The sequence below is a fragment of the Engystomops pustulosus genome, chromosome 7, assembly GCF_040894005.1.
Source record: "Engystomops pustulosus chromosome 7, aEngPut4.maternal, whole genome shotgun sequence".
Classification (NCBI taxonomy): Eukaryota; Metazoa; Chordata; class Amphibia; order Anura; family Leptodactylidae; genus Engystomops; species Engystomops pustulosus.
In genome coordinates, this window is record NC_092417.1 from 99,841,516 (window position 1) to 99,852,665 (window position 11,150).

Below are 11,150 nucleotides of genomic sequence, written 5' to 3' on the forward strand. Positions count from 1 at the left end.
AATGTCACTTTACCCCTAATTTATGTAAGCCACAAGGGATAATATATTAAATAACCCCGAAAAAGGTGTAAAACTATTTCTCCCGAGTGTAGAAGTACCCCACATGTGCATATAAAATGCTTTATGGGCGCACAGTAGAGGAAAAGAGGGGTGTTTGTCTTTTAGAGGCCAAATTTGCAAGAAATCCTTCACATGTGTCAGGATACATTTGGAGAGCCGTAGTGGTACCAAAGCGGAGGAAAACCCGAAAAGTGACCCTAATTGTTGAATGTACACCCCTTGGGGAATTTAGCAAGGTGTAATATGTGGTGTAGTGTAATACACGTGGTGAAATGAGCATTTGAACATACAGGTGGTTTCCAAATACGATGTGCGATGGAGTCCAAGATGGAAATTGCAATTATTTCTGGAACGTTCAGTGCCCGTTATGTGGCGCCCCTTATGAAATAATGTGGAGGGGTATAGGGAGCAACGTGACCTACCAGTTGTTACAATTATTCATTTTACTGAATTCACAACAGGTTGGGCGTGAATTTTGAATGTGTTGCGTATAAGGAGGTAGAATAGAACAGGGGACCATCTAAACTTTTGTCACACTTGGAGTTGTCGCAGGTCTCTTAGTAGTATATAGTGTCCATCCTTAGTATATAGTGTCCATCCTTAGTATATAGTGTCCATCCTAACTCCTCTTTTGGAACAGACTCTTTATTGAGTCCTACCTTTAGAAGCAGCAGAATTTACCGTGAAAATGCTGCCCTGACAAAACACAGGAACATCTAAACCAGAGGTACAGGGGCCCCGTCCTTCTTGTCCCAATATTAGTTTCCTAATATCTTCCTCTTGAAAACGGAGAAATGATACGGCAGGACCTGCACATTGGAACAGCACGTAAGAGTACAGCATCATCTGAACAATGTACACGGCCAGCGCTTTTGTACCATATCTTCGTTTTAGTAGGGAAATTATCGCCAAGTGTTGCTCTTATTCACCCTAGCGATGCCCATTGTGACGAATATTGCTGCTTTTAGCTGGACCAAATCGACCAGCCAATAGCGGCAAACATGGACAGAGGGGGGCAACAAAACCCCTCTGAACCACAAGGCACAATTGGTGGCTGTCAGGAACAGCCGCCATCCTGCCCCGATCACCGTGTCTATAGACATGGTGACCGGTATTACTGACGTCATAAGTAAATTCGCTGCTATTGGCTCGTCTGAATTGATGAGCCAATAGCAGCGATAATAAACTGGGGGTGTGTGGGGGGGACATAACCCTTCTGGTCCATGGGGCAGGATGGATGGCTGTTAGGATCAGCTGCCATCTTGCCCCGATCACTGTGTCTGAACCGTGTTGGCAAGTCACTACCCGCCGCACCGTTCTATTACAACGCGCGTTGGGAATAGGCTATACAATCTTTATTTTTTAAGCAATTTAGACAAATAAGGGCTTATTTTTTGCGAGACGCGATGCACTGTAAAAAAAACTTTATTTTAGAGGGTGTTTAGCTTATTGAAGCAATTTTATTAACTTTTTTCGTGTGGAGGAAAATAAAATCATCAATTCTTGTTTTGGATTTTTAGCATTTTTGAGGGGGGGGGGGTCGCTGTAGCATAACAATAATATATTATCTTTATTCTACGGATCACTACGATTACGGTGATACCTCATTTATATAGTTTTATTTATATTTGTCCAATTTTATTGAAGGAAAACTAGAATAGAAAAAATTGAATTTGTTTTAGTATTGCCATCTTTATAGCAGCATAACTATAGTATTTTTTGGTTGACGGAGCTGGTTGTGAGCTTATTTTTTGTGTGATAAGTTGTTCTTTTCAGTGGTATCATTTTGGCGCTTGTAACTTTTTCGGATCACTTTTTAGAACATTTTTTGTAAAGCAATTTGATAAAAAGTTTTAATTTTTGGCAAGTTTTTGGGGGTTTTTTTTACCACGTTCACCGAGCGGGTCCAATTATGATTAGGATTATTGTACAGATTGTTACGGACGCGGCGATACCAAATAAGTGGGGTTTTTTTGTGATTTAGTGTATTTTATACTTTATTACTTGTGTAAAGGGAAATGTGGTGTTTGGGGGGACTTTCACTTTCTTTTATTATTTATTTTTATTTTTAAAAACCTTTATTTACTGTTTTAACTTTTTTTTACAGGTAATGACATCTAAGCTTGAACAAGTGATCTTCTGATCACTTGTTCAAGCTATTTTACAGGTTACACAGTGCAATACAGAAGTATTGCACTGTGTAATGTAAGACACTGAGCATGCTGCGCATGCCCAGTGTCTTACAGCCGGGTCCTGCCAGAAGGCAGGACCCGGCTTCCGGATGAAGATCTCGCAGCCCCGGGCACCGGCAGTCCCGGGGCTGCGATCGGAGCAGCGGACCCCCCCGGTAAGCGCCGCGGGGGGGTCCGATTCCCTTCAGATTGCATTTAAATGCCTCTGACACGCCGCGGTCAGCGCGACCGCGGCGTGTTAGGGGTTAACACCCGCGATCGGAGAAATCTCCGATCGCGGGTGTTAGAGGCAGGTGTCGGCTATAATATATAGCCGACACCCGCAGCTTCTGGCGCCGGCTCCGTTTAGGAGCCGGCGCCAGAAGCATGACGTAATAATACTGCATTTTGCGGGAACGCACCTCCCGCCATGCAGTATTATTACGTCAAATGTCGGGAAGGGGTTAATTTAAGCTGGTAGGACCACAAAGGAAAATAAAGTGAATTGCTAGCAGTAAAGTACCATTTCTTGTTACCTTGTCTCAGTGTACAAATGTATCAAAAGTGGTCAATGCATCTTCACTTTGTTGCTTCTTTTGAGATTTTTTCTTGCTTGAAGGTCTAAAATCTTCTTTAAAATCTGCAAAATTGATGGCATGCTTCTGAAAAAACTGTAAAACCCACTTCATGTTTCTTCTGGATAAAAACATGAACCTAAACCATGGCCCATTAAAAACAGATACAATTACCATTTCTATTTAGATTAGCATAATTTCACAATGATACAGTAAAATCCAATTATTGACTAGACTCTTTACTGCAACTATCATTGTGAAAATCCATGGACAAAGTAGGAACATTGAGAAAATTTGGACATCCTACCTGAATATCTGTGTGAAAAAAGCGGCCACAGGTTGGAATCTTTACCGTAACAGGTTACAGGATGAGCGATGGTCCAAGATTCTATTCCATTGATTCATGTACCATCTTCTCCTGAAATACAAGCTTTTTACATAGTTAGTAGTAAAAATGCAATCTCAATCAGAAGAATTTCATCTCTCTGAACTTGATGATTGCATTAAACTTATTTAAAAGATTGGTTACATTGTTAAAGAATTGTACACCGTTCTTACCAGCCCTAGGAGTTCAGAACTTGTTCTGTGCTAACTACCATCACATCCACAACTCAAGATAGTGTTGGAAAACGAAGACTTATCTGGCCTGCAGAAAACAAAAGTATAAAGTCTTTTTAAATAAAAAAAGCTGATATGATCACAAAGGAAAATTAAGTGAATTGCTAGCAGTAAAGTAGCACTTTTTGTTACTATGTCTCAGTGTACAAATGTGTCAAAAGTGGTCAATGAATCTTTACTATGCTGCTTGTTTTGAGATTCGTTCTTGCTTGAATATCCAAAATCTTCTTTAAAATCTGCTAAATTGATGGCATGCTTCTGAAAATACTGTAAAACCCATTTCATGTTTCTTCTGGATAAAAACAGGGACCTACACCATGGCCCATTATAAACAGATACAATTACCATTCCTATTTTAGATCCACATTGTTTCACAATGATACAGTAAAATACAATTATTGACTACACTCTTTACTGCAACTATCATTGTGAAAATCCATGGACAAAGTAAGAACCTTGAGAAAATTTGGACATCCTACCTCAATATCTGTCTGAATAAAGCGGCCATAAGTTGAAATCTTACAGTAACAGATTACAGGATGAGCGATGGTCCAAGATTCCATTCCGTTGATTCATGTACCGTCTTCTGCTGAAATACAAGCTTTTTATATAGTTAGTATTAAAAATCCAATCTCAATCAGAAGACTTTCATCTCTCTGAACTTGATGATTGCATTAAACTTATTTAAAAAATTGGTTACAATGTTAAAGATTTATAGACCTTTCTTACCAGCCATAGGAGTTTAGAACTTGTTCTGTGCTAACTACCCTCTAGTCCACAGCTTAAGATAGTGTTGGAAAATGAAGACTTATCTGGCCTGCAGAAAACAAGTATAAAATAATGAATTGCTAGCAGTAAAGTACCATTTCTTGTTACCTTGTCTCGGTGTACAAATGTATCAAAAGTGGTCAATGAATCTTTACTATGCTGCTTGTTTTGAGATTCGTTCTTGCTTGAATATCCAAAATCTTCTTTAAAATCTGCAAAATTGATGGCATGCTTCTGAATTGATGGCAATACTTCATGTTTCTTCTGGATAAAAACATGAACCTAAACCATGGCCCATTATAAACAGATACAATTACCATTCCTATTTTAGATGCACATTGTTTCACAATGATACAGTAAAATCCAATTATTGACTAGACTCTTTACTGCAACTATCATTGTGAAAATCTATGGATAAAGTAGGAACCTTGAGAAAATTTTGAAAACATCCTACCTGAATATCTGTGTGAATAAAGCGGCCACAGGTTGGAATCTTTACTGTAATAGGTTACAGGATGAGCGATGGTCCAAGATTCCATTCCATTGATTCATGTACCATCTTCTGCTGAAATACAAGCTTTTTACATAGTTAGTAGTAAAAATGCAATCTCAATCAGAAGACTTTCATCTCTCTGGACTTGATGATTGCATTAAACTTATTTAAAAGATTGCTTACATTGTTAAAGAATTGTACACCGTTCTTACCAGCCGTAGGAGTTTAGAACTTGTTCTGTGCTAACTACCATCTCGTCTACTGCTCAAGAAAGTGTTGAAAAATGAGGACTTATCTAGTCTGCAGAAAATAAAGGTATGAAGTCTTGTTATTTAATTTAAGCTTGTAGGACCACAAAGAAAACTAAAGTGAATTGCTAGCAGTAAAGTACAATTTTTGTTACCTTGCCTTGATGTACACATGTATTAAAGTTAGTCCATAAATCTTAACTATGTGGCTTGTTTTGAGATCCTTTCTTGCTTGAAGGTCCAAAATCTTCTTTAAAATCGGCAAAATTGACGGTATCTTTGTGAAAAAAATGGAAAACCCACTTCATGGTTCTTCTGGATATAAACATTGAACCTAAACTATGGCCCATTAAAAGCAGATACAATTACCATTCCCATTTAGATGCACATTGTTTCACAATGATACATTAATATCAATGTATTGACTACACTTTATTGACTACACTCTTTACTGCAACAATCATTGTGAAAATCCCTGGACAAAGTAAGAACCTTAAGAAAATTTGGACATCCTACCTGAATATCTGTCTGAATAAAGCGGCCACAGGTTGGAATCTTTACTGTAATAGGTTAGAGGATGAGCGATGGTCCAAGATTCTATTCCATTGATTCATGTACCATCTTCTGCTGAAATAGAAGCTGTTTACATAGTTAGTAGTAAAAATGCAATCTCAATCAGAAGACTTTCATCTCTCTGGACTTGATGATTGCATTAAACTTATTTAAAAGATTGCTTACATTGTTAAAGAATTGTACACCGTTGTTACCAGCCGTAGGAGTTTAGAACTTGTTCTGTGCTAACTACCCTCTCGCCCACAGCTCAAGATAATGTTGGAAAAAGAGGACTTATCTGGTCTGCAGAAAATAAAAGTATAAAGTCCTTTAAATAAAAAATGCTGATTCGATTTAAAAGGAAAATAAATGAATTGCTAGCAGTAAAGTACCATTTCTTGTTACCTTGTCTTGGTGTACAAATGTATCAAAAGTGGTCAATGAATCTTTACTATGCTGCTTGTTTTGAGATTCGTTCTTGCTTGAATATCCAAAATCTTCTTTAAAATCTGCTAAATTGATGGCATGCTTCTGAAAATACTGTAAAACCCATTTCATGTTTCTTCTGGATAAAAACAGGGACCTACACCATGGCCCATTATAAACAGATACAATTACCATTCCTATTTTAGATCCACATTGTTTCACAATGATACAGTAAAATACAATTATTGACTACACTCTTTACTGCAACTATCATTGTGAAAATCCATGGACAAAGTAAGAACCTTGAGAAAATTTGGACATCCTACCTCAATATCTGTCTGAATAAAGCGGCCATAAGTTGAAATCTTACAGTAACAGATTACAGGATGAGCGATGGTCCAAGATTCCATTCCGTTGATTCATGTACCGTCTTCTGCTGAAATACAAGCTTTTTATATAGTTAGTATTAAAAATCCAATCTCAATCAGAAGACTTTCATCTCTCTGAACTTGATGATTGCATTAAACTTATTTAAAAAATTGGTTACAATGTTAAAGATTTATAGACCTTTCTTACCAGCCATAGGAGTTTAGAACTTGTTCTGTGCTAACTACCCTCTAGTCCACAGCTTAAGATAGTGTTGGAAAATGAAGACTTATCTGGCCTGCAGAAAACAAGTATAAAATAATGAATTGCTAGCAGTAAAGTACCATTTCTTGTTACCTTGTCTCGGTGTACAAATGTATCAAAAGTGGTCAATGAATCTTTACTATGCTGCTTGTTTTGAGATTCGTTCTTGCTTGAATATCCAAAATCTTCTTTAAAATCTGCAAAATTGATGGCATGCTTCTGAATTGATGGCAATACTTCATGTTTCTTCTGGATAAAAACATGAACCTAAACCATGGCCCATTATAAACAGATACAATTACCATTCCTATTTTAGATGCACATTGTTTCACAATGATACAGTAAAATCCAATTATTGACTAGACTCTTTACTGCAACTATCATTGTGAAAATCTATGGATAAAGTAGGAACCTTGAGAAAATTTTGAAAACATCCTACCTGAATATCTGTGTGAATAAAGCGGCCACAGGTTGGAATCTTTACTGTAATAGGTTACAGGATGAGCGATGGTCCAAGATTCCATTCCATTGATTCATGTACCATCTTCTGCTGAAATACAAGCTTTTTACATAGTTAGTAGTAAAAATGCAATCTCAATCAGAAGACTTTCATCTCTCTGAACTTGATGATTGCATTAAACTTATTTAAAAAATTGGTTACAATGTTAAAGATTTATAGACCTTTCTTACCAGCCATAGGAGTTTAGAACTTGTTCTGTGCTAACTACCCTCTAGTCCACAGCTTAAGATAGTGTTGGAAAATGAAGACTTATCTGGCCTGCAGAAAACAAGTATAAAATAATGAATTGCTAGCAGTAAAGTACCATTTCTTGTTACCTTGTCTCGGTGTACAAATGTATCAAAAGTGGTCAATGAATCTTTACTATGCTGCTTGTTTTGAGATTCGTTCTTGCTTGAATATCCAAAATCTTCTTTAAAATCTGCAAAATTGATGGCATGCTTCTGAATTGATGGCAATACTTCATGTTTCTTCTGGATAAAAACATGAACCTAAACCATGGCCCATTATAAACAGATACAATTACCATTCCTATTTTAGATGCACATTGTTTCACAATGATACAGTAAAATCCAATTATTGACTAGACTCTTTACTGCAACTATCATTGTGAAAATCTATGGATAAAGTAGGAACCTTGAGAAAATTTTGAAAACATCCTACCTGAATATCTGTGTGAATAAAGCGGCCACAGGTTGGAATCTTTACTGTAATAGGTTACAGGATGAGCGATGGTCCAAGATTCCATTCCATTGATTCATGTACCATCTTCTGCTGAAATACAAGCTTTTTACATAGTTAGTAGTAAAAATGCAATCTCAATCAGAAGACTTTCATCTCTCTGGACTTGATGATTGCATTAAACTTATTTAAAAGATTGCTTACATTGTTAAAGAATTGTACACCGTTCTTACCAGCCGTAGGAGTTTAGAACTTGTTCTGTGCTAACTACCATCTCGTCTACTGCTCAAGAAAGTGTTGAAAAATGAGGACTTATCTAGTCTGCAGAAAATAAAGGTATGAAGTCTTGTTATTTAATTTAAGCTTGTAGGACCACAAAGAAAACTAAAGTGAATTGCTAGCAGTAAAGTACAATTTTTGTTACCTTGCCTTGATGTACACATGTATTAAAGTTAGTCCATAAATCTTAACTATGTGGCTTGTTTTGAGATCCTTTCTTGCTTGAAGGTCCAAAATCTTCTTTAAAATCGGCAAAATTGACGGTATCTTTGTGAAAAAAATGGAAAACCCACTTCATGGTTCTTCTGGATATAAACATTGAACCTAAACTATGGCCCATTAAAAGCAGATACAATCACCATTCCCATTTAGATGCACATTGTTTCACAATGATACATTAATATCAATGTATTGACTACACTTTATTGACTACACTCTTTACTGCAACAATCATTGTGAAAATCCCTGGACAAAGTAAGAACCTTAAGAAAATTTGGACATCCTACCTGAATATCTGTCTGAATAAAGCGGCCACAGGTTGGAATCTTTACTGTAATAGGTTAGAGGATGAGCGATGGTCCAAGATTCTATTCCATTGATTCATGTACCATCTTCTGCTGAAATAGAAGCTGTTTACATAGTTAGTAGTAAAAATGCAATCTCAATCAGAAGACTTTCATCTCTCTGGACTTGATGATTGCATTAAACTTATTTAAAAGATTGCTTACATTGTTAAAGAATTGTACACCGTTGTTACCAGCCGTAGGAGTTTAGAACTTGTTCTGTGCTAACTACCCTCTCGCCCACAGCTCAAGATAATGTTGGAAAAAGAGGACTTATCTGGTCTGCAGAAAATAAAAGTATAAAGTCCTTTAAATAAAAAATGCTGATTCGATTTAAAAGGAAAATAAATGAATTGCTAGCAGTAAAGTACCATTTCTTGTTACCTTGTCTTGGTGTACAAATGTGTCAAAAGTGGTCAATGAATTATCACTATGCTACTTGTTTTGAGATTCTTTCTTGCTTGAAGGTCCAAAATCTTCTTTAAAATCTGCAAAATTGATGGCATGCTTCTGAAAAAACTGTAAAACCCACTTCATGTTTCTTCTGGATAAAAACATGAACCTAAACCATGACCCATTATAAACAGATACAATTACCATTCCTATTTTAGATCCACATTGTTTCATAATGTTACAGTAGAATCCAATTATTGACTAGACCAGTGATGGCGAACCTTTTAGAGACCAAGTGCCCAAACTGCAAACCAAAGTCTACTCTATCATTGCAGAGTGCCAACCCGGCTATTGAGCCTATAATTACCGACAATCCCCCTCTATAAGGGACATATAATAAAGTAGTATCATGACCATTACCAGTACAACATGATAAATACCACCATACTGATAATAAACAGACCAATATCACTAATAATATCACTAAGCAGGAGCAAATACAGTGAGGAGCACTACCTCCATCTAGTGAGGAGCACTACCCCCATCCAGTGAGGGACACTACCCCCATCCAGTGAGGAGCACTACCCCCATCCAGTGAGGAGCACTACCCCCATCCAGTGAGGAGCACTACCCCCATCCAGTGAGGAGCACTACCCCCATCCAGTGAGGAGCACTACCCCCATCCAGTGAGGAGCACTACCCCCATCCAGTGAGGAGCACTACCCCCATCCAGTGAGGAGCACTACCCCCATCTAGTGAGGAGCACTACCCCCATCTAGTGAGGAGCACTACCCCCATCTAGTGAGGAGCACTACCCCCATCCAGTGAGGGACACTACCCCCATCCAGTGAGGGACACTACCCCCATCCAGTGAGGGACACTACCCCCATCCAGTGAGGGACACTACCCCCATCCAGTGAGGGACACTACCCCCATCCAGTGAGGAGCACTACCCCCATCCAGTGAGGAGCACTACCCCCATCCAATGAGGGACACTACCCCCATCCAGTGAGGAACACTACCCCGATCCAATGAGGGACACTACCCCCATCCACTGAGGAACACTACCCCCATCCACTGAGGAACACTACCCCCATCCAGTGAGGAACACTACCCCCAGCCAGTAAGGAACACTACCCCCATCCAGTGAGGAGCACTACCCCCATCTAATGAGGGACACTACCCCCATCCAGTGAGGAGCACTACCCCCATCCAATGAGGGACACTACCCCCATCCACTGAGGAACACTACCCCCATCCAGTGAGGAACACTACCCCCAGCCAGTAAGGAACACTACCCCCATCCAGTGAGGAGCACTACCCCCATCCAGTGAGGAGCACTACCCCCATCCACTGAGGAGCACTACCCCCATCCACTGAGGAGCACTACCCCCATCCACTGAGGAGCACTACCCCCATCCACTGAGGATCACTACCCCCATCCACTGAGGAACACTACCCCCATCCAGTGAGGAACACTACCCCCATCCAGTGAGGAACACTACCCCCATCCACTGAGGAACACTACCCCCATCCACTGAGGAGCACTACCCCCATCCACTGAGGAGCACTACCCCCATCCACTGAGGAACACTACCCCCATCCAGTGAGGAGCACTACCCCCATCCAGTGAGGAGCACTACCCCCATCCAGTGAGGAGCACTACCGCCATCCACTGAGGAGCACTACCCCCATCTAGTGAAGAGCACTACCCCCATACAGTGACCAAGTATCAGGGGCAATATGAAGGATTGTTGAATTCAATTTGGAGGGGGGCACCTGTGCCATGATGTCAGTGAGGGCAGTGTAGTGCACCCTGGCATCACTGGCAGCATGGCACAGCAACAAGGGATCCAGCCAGGGGCAGTAGATTTGCGACCATGGGAAGCTGTCATACAGGGCAGTTTGGGACACTAAACAATAAGGACCTGTAGTTGTTTAGTGTCCCAAAGCTGCCTGCTGCCTGTCACATATACACAGAGCAGCTGCTGCTTCCATGTACTCACCGGGCGTTGTGTAAGCTCCGGATGTTCTGCCCTCATTCTCACGGAGTTCCCGGCTGCAGGGGAGGAGGGGGAGGGAGTTGAGGGGCGGGCAATGACTTGCTCTGTGTCTAAGGCAGCACTTGTGAGCACAGAGCAGGTCAGATGCAGACTACAGTATGAGAGATCAC